General features: G+C 39.9%; 1 long non-coding RNA gene across 1 annotated transcript in view; it reads right to left on the bottom strand.

Moving 5' to 3' along the window:
• Window positions 1-18230, bottom strand: part of LOC148755088 (uncharacterized) — a 263785-nt gene extending 245555 nt beyond the window's left edge. Inside the window, exon 1 of the long non-coding RNA XR_016019136.1 lies at window positions 18153-18230. This is a non-coding gene — a long non-coding RNA (uncharacterized LOC148755088). The remainder of the gene's footprint in view (window positions 1-18152) is intronic.
• Between the last annotated feature and the right edge of the window lie 1964 nt (window positions 18231-20194).

The following is a 20194-nucleotide window of genomic DNA, read 5'->3' as shown; positions in this document are numbered from 1 at the left end:
CTAAAATCATTGTCACATCTCACCCCACACTGCTCATCTTCTTCTTTTCACTATTTTGGTTAACGATGCCTGAACACTGACAGCTGTCTCAGCCACCGTGCCCACTAGTCACCAAACCTGGACAGAATCAAAATGTTCCTTAATTGCCTCTGTCTAGAACCCAAATCTAACCATGTTATTCCCCTGCTTTATTGAAGGTTCCCATTAAGTTCAAACTCCTTTCATTGGCCTCCTACCAGTCCTACAAGATCTGACCCCTGCCTGTAGCTCCAAAAATCCTCCTTCTGATCCCTGCTACCACTCTTGTAACCTCCTTACACCAGATACCGAATTCCTGGTACTTTCCTGAGAAAGGGAATGCTATTTCACAAGTCCCTTACTTTGCTCATGCTATCCTCCCTACTTGGAATGTCCCTTTTTGCTACCTGACCTGCTCTTACTAATCTGTCAAGGCTTGGTTCAAGTGCCTTCCCTGAGAAGACTTTACTGTATCTAGAATAGTCCTCTATCATACTTTTTAACACATGAAATTGCAATTACAGATACATTTGCATCTGTTTTCCTTGCCAGAATGGGTATGAAATTCTTGAGAGCAGGAACCTTGTATGTCCATTTTGTATTCAAGGACAGTGTTTGGAACACACTCAGAACTGAAATATATGCTTAGTTAATTGACAGCTTCTCTGGGTCTTGTTCCCCATCTGTAAGAGCACAGATATTAACACCTATCTTGAAGAATACGTTGCAGGGACAAACATATAAGAAAGTACCTATCGCTCTCCATGGAATTCAGCAGACCCTTAGGTTTCTCTTCCCCTTTTCTACTAAGACATTTTCAACATGTTTTGTTATGTCCGTAGTAGAAGCCTGATAGATATTTCTAAATGACTGACACCATGGTGTCGCTGCGTGTTACCTTTTAAAACTGAACTTGCACATACACTGTGCCTAAGTAATTCCACTCCTATGTAGATATTCCAGAGTAATTCTTGTATGTGTGTATCAGGAAATATGTGCAAGAAAGTTCTGAACAAAACAGTTTGTAGAAAAGGGGAGGAGGGTAGGAGAGGGCAGAAAAGGGCAGGAGAGGGGAGAGGAAGGGAGGGCAGGGGAGATAAGGGGAGAGAAGAGGAGAGGGGAGAAAGACAGATGATGGAAGAGAGAAGAAGAGAGGGAGGGAAGGAAGGGAGGGAAGGGAGGGAGGGAAGGAGGAAGGAAGAAACATAAATGTTCATGTAGAAGTGTAATACTTTATGATGTGAAAATGAATCAACTACAGCTACACACTTCAACATAAATGCAAGAGTTAAAGCTTGCAGGGAAAAAAAAATCAATGGAATTTCACTTATATAAAATTCAAAATTCACACCCAAACTAAGTAATACATTGTTTAGGGATCGATATGTATGGCAAAACTACAAAGAAAAGCAAAGGAATAATTTGCACAAATTTTTAGTTCATGATAGAGGTGGGAAGGCGCAATTAGGAGGAGTATTGAAAGGTTTCAAAGGTTTGAGGGATGTTCAGTTTCTTAATCTGTGTGGTTAGTAAATAGTGGCTTGTTCTATTTTTGTGTTATTGCTACATTATTGTTCTTTAAACTGGACATGTAAGTTATACTGTTTTGTATGTAAGATATACTTTAAATTTTAAAAACTACTTTTTTAAAGAAAGGCTAAGTAATTTTGTCAAGGTCATACTAGAAACTAAGCCACCAGTGGAACCCAAGTCTGTCTAACCATAAAGTTCATGATGTCTCTATCACCTTGCATACACACTCTTCCCCAAATATTGCATTCATATAAAAGCTGCATGTCCTTAGCAAAAGTGTTCATTGATGGATGACTGGATAAACAAAATATGGTATAAACACATAATGGAATTTTTTTTATTAGTTTCAGGTATACAAAACAATGCAATATTTAGACATTTCACCCCTCACAAAGTGGTGACCCCCCTCCCCCAATCTATTGCCCCTCTGACGTTGTATATATCTATTACAATTCCATTGACTCTATTCCCTATGCTGTACTCCACATCCTGTGACTACATATATATTAAATTATAGCTGACATACAATATTTTTCAGCTTCAGGTGTACAATGCAGTGGTCAGGCATCTACAGCATCCCTGAAGTGGTCTCCCTAATAAGACATGTGCCCATCTGACCCCCTACAAAATCTTTACAACATTATTGATTATATTCCCCAAACTGTCTTTCATATCCCCATGGCAATATTGTATAGCTACCAATTTATGCTGTCTAATCCACATAATGGAATATTACTTAGCCTTAGAAAGAAGGAAATTCTGGTATGCTACAACACAGATGAAACTTGAGGACATTATGCTCAGTGAAATAGGTCAGTCAAATAAAGATCATTTGACTGTATGATTTTACTTATATGAGGCACCCAGTGTAGTTAAGTCCAAAGAGACAGAAAATAGAATGGTGGCTGCCAGGGGAAGAGGGAAATGGGTGTTTTAAAATATCATTATTGTTTAACGGTATAGAGTTTCAGTTTTGTAAGATGAAAAGAGTTCTGGAGATGGGTGGGGGTGATAATTGTACAACAATTTTGAATGTACTTAATGTCACCAAACTGCATACTTAAATATAATTAAAATGGTAAGTTTGTGTTATGTGTATTTTACCACAATTTTTTAAAAAGTTACACATCTTTATCTGGAAAATAATCAAGGTGACTGAAATTTAGTGATGGGGCACTGAGAAAAGCTACTTTCTGGATTTCCAAACATGGCCCAGTAATTCACAGCCAACCTGCTCTCCTGGCGGCACCATTGCCTGCGTTTCTGGGCCATAGCCTCCTGGAAGTTGGTCTGTCAACCAAGGCAACTGCCATTCTTCGTTTGCCCTTGGCCTTATCCCCGTGGTGATGGAATGGAATGTAGGGTGGCTGCCAGATGGCAGATGAGTAAAAGGGCACGATCTGAGGTTGAGAGATACAAGAAATAAAGGGGTAGCAGGTGCCGCTGAAGCTAGCCTGGTGCTCAGGGGTCTGGAGGCCTAATCACTTCAGACCCTCCGTCTCCAGCCACATGGTGAGAGGCTCAAGCACAGAAGGGGATGAGGAATCAAGGAGGAAATGAGAAACAGAAATCAGCACCTGGAACACTCGAGCAAAGAAGCCAGAATTTGCCACAGAGCTGAGTGCTGAGCCTGAGCACATGTCCACGAAGAACGATTTCGCTCATGTCTAACTTAGTAACTCACACTTGACAGAAACCCCACACAACGCATAGACGTGCACACACACATTCCAAAACATGATGTTGAGACACGATTTAATCAACTGTATAATTTGTATAAAAAGCCAGAATCTGGATGACTGACTTAATTCTTTGTGTCTGAATGTTAGTCATTACGCGGACCTGGCCTCAAAAGTCCAAATGCAGGCTGACACTCTTTTTCCATTGCATTAAACCTACCACACAGGTATCTGAAGAATTATCATGGCCAGTAAAGAGCATATATATTAAATGAACATTTAGAGGTGAAACGTCACTGAGATGACAGTTCTTAAGTACTCGTGAAGCATTTTATGTGTGGAAATGCTTAGGATTCCATTTTCAGTTAATCCTCCAAGCAGCCCTAGGAAAAAGAAAGGTGACTATTGAATGATCTTGTGTACATGAGGAGAAACTGAGGCGCAGAGAGACGAAGGGACTGGTCATGATCACATACAAAGGATTAATTGCAGAGTTATGATTGTACCTCTCAAATGCAGGGCTGGACTTTGTTGGTTGAGTCAAGATAGCTCCTGAGCATGTCACAAAAGACTAGCATGACGCTGGCTCCTCACTTTCTCCAACAAGGTGGAATCAGATCCAGCGCACGTTTCAGAGGGGTCTTAGGTCACTCCCATACCTGGCTCAATCTAAAGGTCCCTCAAGTGACCAGATCTGCTCAGCCTCACTCAAATGGGGACGTGAGTCTACTGTGATGTAGTCAGGACTGTGCCTGACTCCTATTTCCACTCTGGCACAGACCAAAATGTCAGACTTAGCCTCAGAAAAACATTGGCCTCACCAGATCCCGTGATGCACGTTCATCTCTTCTATGGAATTCCAGTCTCATCTCATTCCCAGCCGTCAACAAACGTACCGCACACCTTCAGACTCCAGGGTGAGTGCAGAACAGTGTACACCTGGACAGGTTGTATTCTCAAGTGACATTCCCAGAGCTGTGCTAAAAAGGAACTGGCATCTGTGTGTGCACGCTTGTGTGTGTGTGTGTGTGTGTGTGTAGGTGGGAAAAATAAAAGTTGGTAGCAGTCACTAGACCTGCTATTTTTCCTTTTCACCACATTAGCTTCTCTTAGGATAGTTCTCAGGTTTTGAGTGTTTGGCAAAGGCCCAAAGTCAAATCTTCTTCACCATCAGGCATATCAGGTTGCAACTTCCTGATAGGCCATCTCCTCCCTGAATCTCTAATGCTTTGGAGAAAACTGAATCTCAAAACACAATATAAACTCCTGGTGATGGAAAATTGCAGGTGATGCTAAGCATCTCTAAAATGTATTAGTTTGCAAGACTCGTATAGATCATCAGTTAATCAGTCCTTCAAATCCATGACAAGGAGTAACAGGCATTTTCAGTGTCCAGCTTGCAATTGCTATCCTGGAAAGGTCTTTCCAAAAAGGAAAAAAGGAAAAAAAATGGCTTTAAGTATGAAATATGAAGAAAAGAAGGAATGGAATCCCACAAGACACTCCAGGTGCTCTCTACCAGGGATGCGTACCTGGGATGCCGGAGTTCTGATACGGTTTTCATCATGCTTCTCAGACAACCCTGCGTATCCTTAGTTAATTGTTTACCAATGCAGTTACCTCCCTGCTGTATAAGGTTGCATGCACCAGAGCTGGACACCATCTCCAGAAAGCTGAGGACTGCTTGTTCCCATGACTGTGGAGATGTGGCTCAGAGGCTCAGAGATGACACTGTTTAGCTGTGTGGTCCTCCTGGCCAGGACGGCCCTGGACGCCTTCTTAACAATAATGTCAGTCCAAAGCCTCATTCACTAAAATAATTTTTCTTAATCAAGAGCCACAAACCTCAGGTTTGTTTGCAACGATGGCCCCTCTGTTTTTCTACCGCTTGAACTCCAGTTCACTACTGGCAGAAAACTTAATCGTATTGATTTTAGATAAACTCAAATCTTTGGGGTTTTCTCAATCATTGCTACTTTTGTTAAAAATCAATTCCAGATTTTCTCCTTCCCATCATATTCTCTTTTCCTCTGGACTGAGCTGAGTTCCAGAGGGTTTGTAGAATATCTTGGTGTCAGCATTGGGGATTGAGATGGTTTTGGTCTGGGACTGTCCTCTCTTTCCCATGATACCAAAGTTGTTTAGTTCCACCTGGTTTCCATGTGTGGCCATCTTTCTAGGCTGGCAATACTGAGGCATCTTTATACCCACCTTGTCTTTCACTATGGGCCAGTACCAACCTCTGCTGCAAAGACCCCTAGGTAGAATCCTAAGACCCAACAGGGACCTGGCCCTCAGGCAGATAAGCTAGCAGGCAGCCAAGGTCTCCTGGCTCCATGGGAACACTCTTTATCAAACAGCCCGTCTGTACTCTGGCCAGCAGTCAAGGTCTCCCGGCTTCTGGGGACGCTGTGTGCATGACAGCACGCCTGCAGGGCCTGCCAGATGATTTCTCCCACAGAATGCTCTTTGTTTTCCTGTACCTGTATAACCTTACTTCTTCTCCACCTGGGTATGGATTACTACCCCTCTGGCCGGCCACCACCAAAGACTCTCCCCAATCAATAAACTTATGTCTCACACTCGCCACTTGGTATATTCTTTGGGCTTGTGGCTTCTGGGGCACAAATCTGGGAACAGCTCAGACTCAGTCCGAACAGACCCATTCAGTTCCACTTGCTCTCCTATTTCCCGGTGCTATTTAGTCTCATCCTTCCTCTTTCCCTCAGCAAGTTTCCACACCTCCCATGGAACCTAGGGGACCTCAGCTGTTCTGAGGGTAACAGAAAACCAGACAGGCTGCTTTGGACCTCCCCTCTGCCTGGCACCCAGTGATGCCATCTCAATGCTCAGCATCATTCCCGGCAGCATGGGGAACCTATAGGAGGCAGCCTCCTCCCAGGGCTCGAGAAGAATGGGGCATATATCCTGTCTATTCTTGAACACAAACTTCTCTGCATGTTCCGTTATACAGAGTAAGAAGGAGGAGTGAGATACACAGTCCCTTCTCCGAAATCCCACCGCCTACTTCTCCAACTCTCTCTCACTGAGGGCTTTGTCACTTCTCTTTTTAGTTCTGCAGTTTCGGTTTCAAATATTTCTATCTTATACTTGGACAGTAGCAGTTCAGGTTCTCGGTGTGAACAACTCTGGCTAACTTACGCAGACAAAAAAAACTTATTGAACCAGTACTTGGTGTTTCACAGAACCACCAGGAAGGCTGGAGAATCAGCTGAGAACCAAAAGAGGACGGAGAAAAAAAAATAAACACTGAAGAGTTAAGGCCCTGCCACCACTGAGCGTGCCTCCATTACCACCGTGACTAATCACTAACCATCCCTGCAGCTCTGGGTCACCACCTCACACACAGTCTTTGGCAGGAGCATAGTTTACATGTCCATAGGCTGACAGCCAGGTAGCAGAAAGATGGACCATCCAGCCCCCAGGTATTTCCACAGTGGGACGCAGGAGACTGCCTTCCATCAAGACTCATGTGATAGAGGGATAAATAATTAGGAAGGACCTCAGAACTCTTGACAAAAAAACAAACAAACAAACAAATCAACAAAAAAGGGGGGGAATATCCACTGCAAGACTTTTTTAACTTTTTCAAACTAAAAGTGAAGACTTTTTTAAACTAAGAATTAAGAATTTGAATTCTTTGATCTCTGGCTCAATTCTCTGATTCTCTTTTATCTAGCTGCCTAAATGAAAGGATTACAAGGTGAAAGGGAGTGTGAAAGAAAAAAAAACACACATAAAGTAATACCTCATGACATACAGATGTTCCTTGACTTATGATGGGGTTATGCTCTGATAAGCCCATTGTAAATTGAAAATATCATAAGTCAAAAATGCATTTAATACACCTAACCCTCTGAACATCATAGCTTAGCCTAGCTGGTTTCTACTAAATGCATATGGTTTACCCACCATCATAAAGTCGAAACATTAAGTGGAGGATCATCTGTACTATTTCACAAATCTAATCTCCCTAATTTCTTATCATGCTAAAGATTTATACTTTTATTCCTATTTTGTATCTTTCAATGTCTAGATTAAGAAGGGCAGCATGTCATCTTGGTCAATTTATTTATCTTCTATATGTCTCAGTTCCCTCATCTGTAAATTAGAATAAACTTAGCTCACAGGACTATTATAATAAGGTTAAGGCTTATAGCTTAAGGCTGATAGCTACAAGCAACTACAAACAGAGTTCCAAAGATGACAGTAGTGGAAAGAGCCCTACTGAACAGGACATCAGGCAAAATGGCTACTAATCTGTGAACCATGGACACACCAGTTTACCTCTCTGGGCTTCAATTCTGTCATCTGTAAAATAAGCATGTGGGACTAGATGATTGCTAAACTCCTTTCTATCTCTCAAATTCATCATCCCTGAGTTCATCCTACAAAGCAGCTCCTAAGCCTGCCAGATTCCTCGTGACGGGGCAGTGACCAGAATATTTACCTCCCCTCACTGTGCTAGCTCCAAATGAGGCTTAGTCTCTCCCTCAGCTCTAGAAAAGCAGTTGATATGACATGTGAAGCCAGGAAGCATGACGCAGTGGTGTGTGCTACACCCGCAGCACCCCTAGGGTCATTTTCACCGGAAAAAAAAACAAAAATGATGTCTAGCATGATCAGACAGCATGAGTGAAACAACAAAGCCTGCAGGGAAGAGATGCACAGCCAACAGGGCAGGAGACGATTTCTAACGAAAAGGTTTTTAAAGGGAGCAGAACCTGGTGGTGCATCATGAGTGTGCACCATGTAAGATTTGATTTTAGTTTGCCAGGTGTATTTTTTGCCAACATCACCCTGTCACGTTGAAGGAGTTAAAGACATTAAAGTTCACACTGAGGTTTGGAAAGAAGAAAATGGAAAAATGAAACTCTCTTCACTCTGAGGAGCTTCCTGAGGGGAGCAACAGACCATAGATGAGTGTGGGAGAAGAAAGACAGGATGGGAGGCTAGAGGGACAGAGAAGGAGCCAGCCCTGGCAAGTTTGGCCGGGGGCTTGGCACGGCTCTATAGGTAGCCCCCAGGACTACACACTCCTCACTAATCAACCTCGGGGATTTCAAAATGTGAAGTGTCAATGACACCTTCCCTGTGCTCCTACAGCACTTAGTGCATCACTTCAAATGCTAACTAACCACAGTCTATCTCCACACCAGACTTCTGAGGGTCCCTAGTGCCTGCCCTGTGCCTCAGCCCCCAGCAAGTCCTGGGCAATGTTTGTTTTATCAATGAAGGCAGCAATTAATTCCAGGAGAGGGGGAGGAAAGTTGGGTAAAATGCCACGGAGACTTTAGTCTATGAACAGGAATTTTTTGTTTTTAACAAATATTTTTCAAGATGGGAAACAGAGGTAACATGCCACAAAACAGAAAAACCAAAGAGAGAAAGGACAAGGCTGGTACAAGGGAAGATAGGTAATCTCAGGTGGAGACATGGGCACTTAGTAACCAAGACAGAGAACATACAGTTAGGACAAGGGAAGTTTGAGGAGAAGATGCCCCAAATGGAGGTGGCAGTTTGGGTGTGGAGCTGAAGTCAGGAATCTGGATGACCCACAGATGACATGCAGAGAAGGGAGGGATGAGGGCCAAGTATGTGGCTCTGAGGATAGTAACATTTCAGGACACAGGAAGAGAGAGCATCGAGGAGACTAAGAAAGAACATAGAGAGAGAGGAGGTGAAACAGATGGGGCTGTGCTGGGTAAACCATGAGGGAAGAGACTTCCGCGAGTAAAGGGTGCAGACAGCTGAGCAATCCTTTCCGAGTTAGCCCACACGGCACTGGGAGTGGCTGTCGTTTCAAATCCCAGAGCCAGCTCTAGTTCAGTGGCTCTACCCTTGGGTCATCAGAATCCCACCTAGCCTTTGGCAGTTTTCAAGGAGACTATGCAAATCCACTTTGATACCAATTAATGGACGTGTGTCCCCTGCTTATTGCAAAAGACTTGAGGTTCTCAGAACTGGTGGTGTCTTTTGGGGAAAGAAAAAAGAGAAAGAAAAAGAGGGGCCTTTTCTAATGCGTGATAAAGGAAACGCTCAAGAATGTTACCAGTGTTGGCCTGAGGTGATAAGTAGTTATTTTCCCATCAGTAAACCTCTATAAAACAATCTGGGACTGTCCTTCCTTGAGGAGCCGCGGCTGCTGGCAGTAGTTGCCATCTGGGAGAGCAGGTGTGGTTGAAAAGCGATGTTGACAGGACTTACCCCCCACCCCACCACCCGTCCCCCAACACACACACACACACACACACACATGCGCGCTGCGCTGAGAAAAGCTGGGCGTTTATTTAAATGCTGCAGCTGCTGCTTGCAGATCTTAAAGCTGTTTGTGCCCAGCTATTAGAATCCTGGGGTTTTTTTAATGGCTCAGTCCTGCAAGACCTATCGCCATTCTGTTTGCTACATAATGTGTATTTGTGTTTCACTAAAGTGCTTGAATTCTGCAAATGTTTTGCTCGGCTGCAGAGATGAAGTTGGTCTGCCCAGTCATTTCTCAGAAACTTGCCCAGAGGTCTCACCTAAAGCTGTGCGTTAAAATGGCTGCTTAGATCCATCCTGAGTTCAGATTGGAGAGTTGACAGATTCCCCTGTCTGCCAACTGGTGCCTGAAATTCCTAAACATAAATCCTTTGAGTTGGAGCACTGTTCCCTGGGACAAAGAAATGCTTTTAGGCTTGTGGCTAAAAATGAGAGATGAGTCTAAAAAACTTCCCACCAAAATCACCTACATGAACAAAGAAAATATGAAGTAAGAAAAACTGTCTATGTACTAACATAAAACCTAAGAAATTACAGCACTCTGGATTCTAATACAAAATTAAATAATCCTCCTGAATTCCTAGCAGGCGGCCAGCATCTGTGCTTACTCATTCTACCGCAGTGCTCAGGCCGTGCACTACCCGGCACTACCCTGAGACCATTTCATTTCTACATCACCGCAGGAAACCACATTTATATTGACTTCCTTCTGCCTATGCATTTGTGTCTGCCTGCTCCCAGTTGGTCTAGTTTGCTTGTAGGTCCAGGAAACTCTTATTTGTTGACTGAGGGCATAATAGTGAGCTTTTTCTCCCAGAAGCCATTGGAATCTGGGCCAGGGGACTCAGGAGCATTGTCTATGAAATGAAGTCCCACAGCAACAGCCACTTCTTCCAGCACCGCTACCACTTGGGTGCTAACTCAGCATCCGCCATGTGTCTTTTTTAATCTAGACTCAAAGAGGGCCCTTTGTGTCCTACCTAGGTGAAACTGTGTACTACTGGGCAACTCCCATGTCTTATCTGTACTTGAAAACTGAGCCTTCACAGATCTCATTTCAGATGGATAAGTAAAGAGAAATAAATCTGGGCATATGAAGATACTCTAAAGCACAGAGATGAGAAGAAAGGCCAAGTTACTCTGGGAGATTCACTGCCTTTGTAAAGCATATCGATTGTAAGAACAGAAGAAAAAAATATCATAACATGCTTTATGTAACTAATAATATACAAGAGTATACAATCTCTGTGAATAAAAATATAAACCACGGTAAAAAGAGCAAAATAAAGCCTATTTAAGAGTTGCTTTTGAGGTAAAAGCTAGTAGATAAAACTTAATTAATGAAATAAAAGGAAAACTTGAACGATACTCCCTGAATACAAAGGAAGAAAGGCTAAGATAGCAGATGTGGATGACAGAATAAGGACTTAACCAGAAAATAATAAGCACTTCTGAAATAGAAAATAAAGCAGTACATACTAGAAGAAACTATCCTGGTTTTACTTATTTATTTATTTTTTTAACTCTCTGAATGTAGAGAGTTCACACAAAGGCCCAGGCAATAGTTTTGAAAAGAAGTGTATACCTAACATGTTTTAATGAATTTTTTAAATTCCAAAAACAAAGAAAGGATTCTAGAAGTATTCAAGCAATAACTGCAAGTCACCCATTGTTTGGGCCTGGGTTTCCCTAAAGACAGAACCTGAGGGTTGTTTGTGTGCTTCTATTTGACTGAGGAGTATAATCCCAAGGAAGAAGAAATGGAAGGAAAGGAAGAGATGCAGAAAGAGCAAATATCCAAGGTCCCCTTGGTATCAAGTAAGTACAACTGATTTCTCAAAATCTCATAGGACCATCTTCCAAGAGGCACTTTGAGCTATTCCAACTCAAAACAGTCTGTCCAGAGGACAAGGGACAGACTGCCTCCCAACTCCCACTGGCCAAAGATTTGCCCCCAGGGGTGTTAACTTCCACACACTTCTTCTGGTTTGCCCATACATAATGCCCAGCAAGTCCCCTGATGTGTGTGCATCAGCAGGAAAGCCCTGGGGAAGAAGGTGAGAGATGTGAGGCTTGACGTGAGGCAAGGCACCGTTGGCTATGTCCACATGAATCAGTGGAAGCCCACAAAAAGCTGGTCATCATGGCAGCACCTGGATGGGTCCCAAATGCCAGGGCCCCAAAGACCAGCCCAAGAAACTCTTACATGCCTGTTTCACCGACAAAGGATCAGAAGTTAACTTCAGACTTATCCTTAGCAACACTAATTTTAATTAAGTTTGGCAAGCCATGCCAACTTCATATCAGGCACCACACACTAAATGCCACAGGCAAGGGAGCAGCATCTTCAGAGGTAGAGAGAAAAAAGTCTGACCCACGAATTCACACAGTCATCGTCCTTCATGTACAAAGACAACAGAAAGACGTCCTCAGAAATGGGCTCAGAAAATGTCCTGATCTCTTTCCAAATAAAGTACCTGCAGCAGGTCCCCAGAACACAGAAATGAAATGCAATTAAGAACCCCAAAAGAAAGCAGCTGTACCAAAAAGGAATATCAGGAAGCATGGAAAAACAGTTAAATTATGGATATAGGTCTAAATAATCCCTGTAAATCTAATTGCAAACCATAGTAGAAAAGAAGAAAAATATAAGGAGACACATACTGACAAATTTTAAAATTGAACTGTGGTGTTTATAACTACACATTAAACTTTTAACCTCCCAAATAATTTACTGCTCATAATTTGGGGTCATAAATGATTATCTTGTTCTTGATTTTGATGTTTCAATAAAAGATAGCCTTTATGAGGGTGGATTTCTTTCTTTAAGGTATATATTAGTAGAATGTAAATAAGATGTTTACATTCAAGGAGGAAAACGCAAAACAAATAGTATGTATAGCATAATTTTAGAATAAAAGGGAAATATAGGAAACAGAAAGTATAAATCAACAGGCCCAAAAGAAAAATGTAGTTAAAAGTTAAATACATTTAAATGTAGTTAAAAGAAAAATGTAGTTAAAAGTTATGGGAGTAAATGTAAATGGATCAAATGCTTGTACAAAAAAACTTTTACACTAGCTCTGTAATAATGCGCTATCTATAAGAGATTTCACATATTATTTTTTAAGATTAACAATTATATATCCAGCAAATGTAATATGCAATTCAAAGTAAATTATATTAATTTGAAGTAAACTTTTAAAAATGTATAAACAGTACTATCCATAATAATTATTTTACAATAGAAATCTGTTATACATCTAAGAAGAAAGCACCAATATATAAAGCTGATTCCGATCTCAGAGACACCAGTACCAGCCAGTACCGGACACCAGCACACCTCGCAATAACCCTGGGTTGTTGACATTATTGATGATCTTATTTTATAAATAAGGAAACTGAGACTTAGGAACGTTCAGTGATCTGTCCAAATAATAAATGGAAGAGTCCAGAATCTGCTATGAGGTCTTCTGACCAGAAATCCCATTGACTATACCGCTAATTTCATCTCATCTACTGATATCTTATGTTTTTATTCATCTATTCAGGCATAGTGGTCATTACGGCCATTCATAAATATGGCAGTTCTCTCCTTGCAGGCAAATGGCTGGCCTTACACACCCACCCATGTGAGATTAGGTGTGGCTGTGCATCCACACAGGCTCCCCTAGTCTCTTTACCCACTGTCTTAGGAGCCAGCAATGTTCCAAATAATGAGTATGACAATGGCACAGGTCAAGAACCCCATCCCCATCATCTCAGGGTGGACTTGTAGTGTGAGAGAGAAATCAGCCTTTATTATTTTAAGCCACTAAATTTGGGTGGTTGTTCATTACTGCAACATGACCTAAAATCCATCTGGACTGATTCATCATTAATAAAATGCTTTCTCTGAGATGGGGCCAAGGACAAAGCCTGGCAGCAGGAAGCAATTTTATAGGCCAAAAGCTATTAATCAATAATTTTTGCCTTTAGCCATTTAACCAGTTACTAATCCACCTAATTGTACTATCATATGGACCACAAAGCTATCAAGGGAGACCTTATCAAAAACTTACTAAATTCCAAAGATATCACGTCTGTTGCATTTCCTCTATTCATCAGAAAAGTAACAATGCCAAAAAAGAGATGAGGTTAGTGTGGAAAGATTTTATCAAAAAACATGCAGGTTACTAGTTAGTAATCACTGCTTCCTTTCTTGAATGTTCACAGACTTCTTTATTTTTAGAAATCTGTTCTAGGAGGTAGAGGAGAGTAATACTTGATCCGAATCTTAAAAGACAAATACAATTTTTACAAGCCAAAATTGAAAGGAAAGGACATTTCAGGTTGAATGACAGTATGAACAAAATTGAGCAGGAACGAAAGTGCATGGCTTTGCTTTAACCATTCCTTTGTTTCTATTTTAGACCACGAAGCAAAGGTGGAGACACTGACTTCATAATATGTAAAGATCATTACTGTGTGCAAAACGTTTTAGTAACAAAAAGTGAGAGGAGTAAGAAAATTTTATCTTTAAGCCTTCAGCAACTTGCAAGAACTAATGTAAACTTTGTCTTTAAATTTACCTAGAAGAATTTTAAGTATATAAAGAATTCGATAGTAGCCTAAACCTTCCCTAAAATTGCTTCCTAAAGAAACTACTAAATTTTCAAAAACAACATTTAATTTAAAGCTCCTTCTTAAAATTATACGCAGATAAATAAAAGGCTTTCAAAAGTTTTCCACTTGAGAAATAAATTCTCTCTGCTAGGCTTTTTTCCTAAAGTGAATTCATTTCCCACGTGCTTAGTGAACTACACTCAGAGATTTCACGACAGAAATAATAGAAAGCGTCTGCAGAGTAATTACGGACTTTTCTTGGCTGAGTAAGAGAAGTCATTCCTTGCCTTCATGCTGTCATCACAGAAGTCAGAGGTCCCCTGTCAAGCACATGAAGCTGGAAATTTCTAAATAATCTAAAAAAACACTCAAACAGCTCCAAACAGTTTTTTTTCCATTATGTACGATGCAGCCCCTGGTAAGGCAGAAATTTGCTGAGAATAGTGTGATAAGCTTCATGTAAGCAAGACACAGCTAATGGTTTGAGGAGTGGAATTCTGGTGCTTCCGGAAGAGGCCATTTTAGTACAATCTCCCCTTGACAGGGTTAAGCTGCTTATAGATTCTTTAGATAAGATTGCAAATGAGACAGCAAAATGTAGACCTAATTCTAATGCCTCAAGACAAAAATGACAGAAAACAGCAAACTAAATGCCACAGAGCAAGGAACTGTGAAATGCAAGGTGTTTCTTTTTTATGTGCTTCAATTTTTCTGGCCCCACTAAAGACTAAAAAGACAGCAAGCGAAACTGATTTCAGTAATCAGCTACAGAGCTGGGTAAGTATTTTCAATTTGAATAAACCAAACCTCAAAGTTTACCTAAATGCCAATGAATTTGAACCACGTTTTTTTGAGTTTACAGTGGTTGTACCGGCTGTCGTTTCTGAGCATACCTTCATTTTGGTTTTTGGTCACAACACAGCAGGATATCGTGATGGTGTCAACTAAGACACATGGGAGAGGTACGAGGCCTGTGCATAAGTGGTGTGCTCCTGCTGTCAATTCCCCTTAAACACATGGCTGCACTTCTGGACATCAAGAACCTCGTCCATTCATCTTGCCAAGCAGCAGTGAGGGCTCACCTGACACTGTTTACAGCTCTCACTAGCTCAAATTTTATAAAAACAGGAAATAATCATCCTTGAAAAAAGTACAAGGTCCTATTTTCACAAGATTTTTCAAGCTACTTTGCAATTTCAAAACACTAAGCTGGTATGTAACACCATGAGAAGAGAGAATTTTTTAAGTCGTGACAGACTTTAGATGTCATCTAGTCCAGAAAAGTACTTATAATGGCGAGGAATTAGAAGCCCTGAGAGAAGTAATTAGTGAAAATCACAGGCTGAGTGAGGCAAGAGCTAGGGTTGTGATTCCCAGTCCCGAGCTTTCCCGCTCCGGGCTGTGCTGCCCCATTTGTCCATATTGAAGGTCAATAAAAACCGACAGCAGAGTGCACAAATTCTACAACCTAAATATTTTGAGTGTTTCTTTCTAGCCCAAGGATGTTAACTCTCACATTTCTTAAATACTGCTGATAAAAGTGACATTTTTCTTTCCTAATGGATCACCCAGACACAAATCCCATCTTCTCCAATCCTCTTCTCTGCTGTTTAGAGTAAATTAGAATAATTTACTTAAATTTCCCAGTATCAATTTGATCAATGTCCTGCTCTGGTTTAAAACTTTGTGATGATTTCCCATATTTTATAATATAAGTTTAAATTTCTCAGCATGGCATCCAAGGCCCTGTATGACCTGAGCAGGCCTAACTCGCCACCGTCCCCAACATGAATGCTGAGCTCCAGGTCTTCCTTGTACATCATGGTTTTTGTTTCTCATCCTTGTATACTCACTCACATGTTCTGGTCCCCTTATCTGGAAGATGCTTCTCCCTTTTGTTTGACTAGGTAATACTTCCTCCTCTTTCAAAACCTGGCTTTAAAGAACACTTGCCCCAGTGACCAATTTCTGTTGAGATCAAACTATTAGGCAAATAGTTTGACCACACTTCATGTTCAGAAACGCCATATTGGGCACTGCACCAGTTTGCTGAAGCATCTTATAAGCACCACAATAAAAATTCATCCAGATTAAAACACATAGATAAAATGCTATCTGATTAATAAGACAGGGAAAGAGTTTCTGAGCATAAAAGCAGGAGAAATCAAGAAGGAAAAACAAATATATCTGACTACATAAAAATTAGAAACCTTTGTTAAACAAAAAGACTTGGAAATTTTTACGTATGGCAAAAGATTGGTATCCTTAGTAAATAAAAAGCTCTTACCAAACAATAAGAAAAGCACTAAAAACCAACAATAAAGAAATGAGCAAAGAACATAAACTGAGATTCATGAAAGAACAGATAGCTAATAAGCAAAAACTAATTTAATTTCATTAGTAGACCAAAATAGCAAATTGAAAGAAGATAATGTTTTCCAACTATTTAATTAGCAATGATCATATTCAGTGATGACAAGAGCAACTAGTAAGATAATTGCTCTCATACGTTGCTAATGGAAGATAGATTTATGTTACCGATATGGAAAGCAATTTTGTAGTACATATCACAAGCCTTAAAATTTTATGTCTTTGACTCTGTCTTTTCCTTCTCAAAATCTAGCCTAAGAAAATTGTCAAAAGTTATAGAAACTTTTATTTCATAATATTATTTTTGGTAGCAAAATGGAATACATCATTAATGTGTGATAAGAAATAATTAAACTATGATACAAATGTAGAATATAATGCAGTAAATAAATTTTCTTTTTAAACTTTATTTGACATGAGAAATGCTGTCATTCAAAGAAAAATTTAAAAACAAAGTGAAATGGTTTTTGCAATATGATCCAAATTATATTTTTAAATATATGTATGCCTAGAACAAAGATTGGAAAGATATCTATTAAAATGTTAATACTTATTATTTCTGGGGAATTTTAATTTGGTTTCTTGTACTTTTCATGATTTTCCAAATTCTCTATGATAACTTCACGTTGCTTTTATAATCAGGGAAAGATGCTAGTTAAAAAAACAAAAAATGTTATATATATATATACAAAGTTTGTACATAGACATTTTTTACATCTACACACATAGGTGTATATAGATTTTATGTGTGTGTGATTAAAAATTCGTGCAATCCATCAATCCATTTACAAACTACATGATTAATCTTTTTCTTACTAGGATATCCCTTTTAATACCTAATAAAAGTATCTAAGGCTCTTGATGGTCACAAGAAACGGGGTATAACAACCCCACCACTGTGAATCCATCACACTAAAAGAAAGTCTTCTCTAACAACAGCATAAAGCTCATCTTCAGTTACAATTTTACAGTGTTTTGTGTAGTTATTTGAATAACAGCCACCTTCCCCACTAGACTAAAAATTCCAGGAGAGCAAGGGCTACCTATATGTTTGATCACTAGAGTATGATCTGGGCACTGCATGCCTGGACACATATGAGGTGCTCAATACATTTTTTAGTTGATTATGAAAAGAGAGAAAAAAATCAAGGAAGTCAAAGGTCATTGGGGCCTGTAAAAGAATGCGACATTTGCTAGTAAAGCTCTCAGTTACCTCACATCCTACTTCCCTGTCCCCCACAGCCACTACCCAAAAGGAAATCATATAAAAGCTGGAATCCAACCTTTCTTCTCTTTTCCTCAAATTCATTATCCTTAAAGTCCTTTTCACTAAGACTAATTACTTCTACATATTTTACCTAATCGGAGCCACTGACACTTTGACGTTAATTAACACTTGGCTTGATGCATCCAGGAGGTGTCTGAATTCACAGAGGCTTTTAGTCTCCAGAATGAAAACCCCAGTTGGCAAAATGAGGCTCCAGGAAGGTTTTTGTGGGGTATAGGCCTTCTAACAACCCTCAAGCTGTGTTTCTCACAGCCAGCAAGACCTGCTCTGATCTTCTTAAAGGAGAGAAAGACCGTCAGAGACTAAAATAGAGACTCCACAGTGCTTATGCGTCAGTCTCCCACCCCCGACCCATCATCTTCCCCAGGTTTCCTCACCTCTGAGTTGGTACACGCAGGGTCTCAGAACATGCAGTCATTGATGGCTAAGACAGCATGGCGGATTGGACCATTTACTGGAAATAAGAAAGGAGAATGTTTTCGGAGGCTCACCTGGGTTTCTTGATTCAACAATTCATTCAGGGCAAGCAAACAATTAGGCCAAAAGAATAGTAAAGAAAATTATGTTGTTTTACTGTCTTTGAAAATTACGCAGGAAGAATGGATTGGTAAACGTTTTTTTAAACTAGTAAAACATTTTTGCTTGTTTGTAAAGACTGTATGATGAGAATAAATTCTACCGCAAAGAGAAATAAATGATTGTTCAAGGCAAATAATGACTAATTTCCGCCGAGCTTCTAAAGTGTGTTATTCATTGATACCGTCTGGAATTTACACTCAAGAGAAGTGAACTATCTTAAATTTTATGAATCCCATCTTGTTTGCAATTTGCAAAACACAAAACAACAACCTCAAAATATTTGCTGTTGCAAAATAGTCTTTGCAACTAGAGGGGGTGCTGACTTAACATCAAACAAATCTAGTTTTCAATCTGTCTCAGGCATCAGATATCGGTGTGACCTTGGCCAAGTCTCTGTCATCTCCATTGGAGAGTGGAGAATAACAAACAGCAGCCACCTCAAATGGGTGTTGTTAGGATGAAACAAGGATGCTTCCTGCAGTTCCTGATACAGCACGCACTCAATAAGTGGTCCATATCTGGATATGAGCAGGAATAAAGCCATAAAACCTGATATTTATCAATAGATACTCCCTTAAGTGCATATAGACCTTGAATTTAGATAGTTCCCTTTCCTTGAATGTAAATTCCAGTGGATTTTCTTGCTTGTACAAACATCTCATTTCACTTCACACCATGCTTGAGAAGTAGCAATGGCACTTATTATTACCCCCATTTTGAAGTTGAGAATTTAAGGCTCAGATAATTTAAATGAATTGTGCACCATCATCACCATGGTTAGAAAGTAGCATTCCAGAAGTTCTGAGTATTTTAAGTACCTTATTCTTTCCAAATCCCCGAATACCATGGTTTCTAGACAAATAAATTTGAGATGCCCATGAGACTGACACAGTCAACTAAACAATTAACTTTAGAAAAGGTTCTTAAAACAGGTGTTCAATAGATCATCGAGAAAGAGAAACCATGCAATTTGTAGTAAAGGAAATACATATATTGGAAATACATATATATGGAGCCAACTAGTGCAGCAAAGAGCAACTAATAGTAGGATAATGAGTTAAGACTAGAGAGTAGTATATGGAACTTCTAGATAGAGGAATTACTCTGTTTATAACCAAAATGGATTTTGTAAGCATATATGTGCCAAAAAAGGATAAAGGTATTTCAATGCTGTTGTGCTAGTCTATAAAATAACATTTTATGTCAACAGTTTTCTGATTAACACCATATTTGATACATCTTTTCCAGGGAAGCAAGATGAGGCCAAGTACATAATTCCTTATTAGCAATTTCAAAATCCAAAATGCTCTGAAAACCAAAGTTTTTTCCTAAGTTTCACACCAAAAATTCATTTGGTTAACTAGTATGAGGTTATGTTATGTAGTTGAATATTCAGATGTTCCACAGCAGAAATGTTATACTTAATTAGAGAGTGCTGGCTCAGACTGTGACTGAAATATTACAAAATACAACCACCGTATTATCTAATATCTTGCAAATTTTGAATTCTCAAATATATCTGGCCCTAAATGTTTCCAATAAGAACTTGCAGACCTGTATGTATGACCATCTCTATTTTAAAACTGGAAAGTGACTCAGTCTCAAATTAATTTTTATTTAGCTGTGTCTAATACTAACCTCAAGGGAAGGACATTCAAAAATTAGTAGAGAATTCCACTAAGCAGAAAATCCATGACTGTCATTTACAAACTCGTTTTCTATGTGGAAAAAACCCAGTAAACGTCTATAAAACTAGGAGAAATTATTTCAAAGAGGAATTAAACCATGTATAGAGTTCCCAAGGTTACATCTTAATGACTGTAACATGATTGCTAAAGAA

The sequence above is a fragment of the Rhinolophus sinicus genome, chromosome 16 (assembly GCF_057876585.1).
Source record: "Rhinolophus sinicus isolate RSI-liver-muscle chromosome 16, RSI-T2T, whole genome shotgun sequence".
NCBI lineage: Eukaryota > Metazoa > Chordata > Mammalia > Chiroptera > Rhinolophidae > Rhinolophus > Rhinolophus sinicus.
This window is presented reverse-complemented; position numbering and strand designations above follow the sequence as displayed.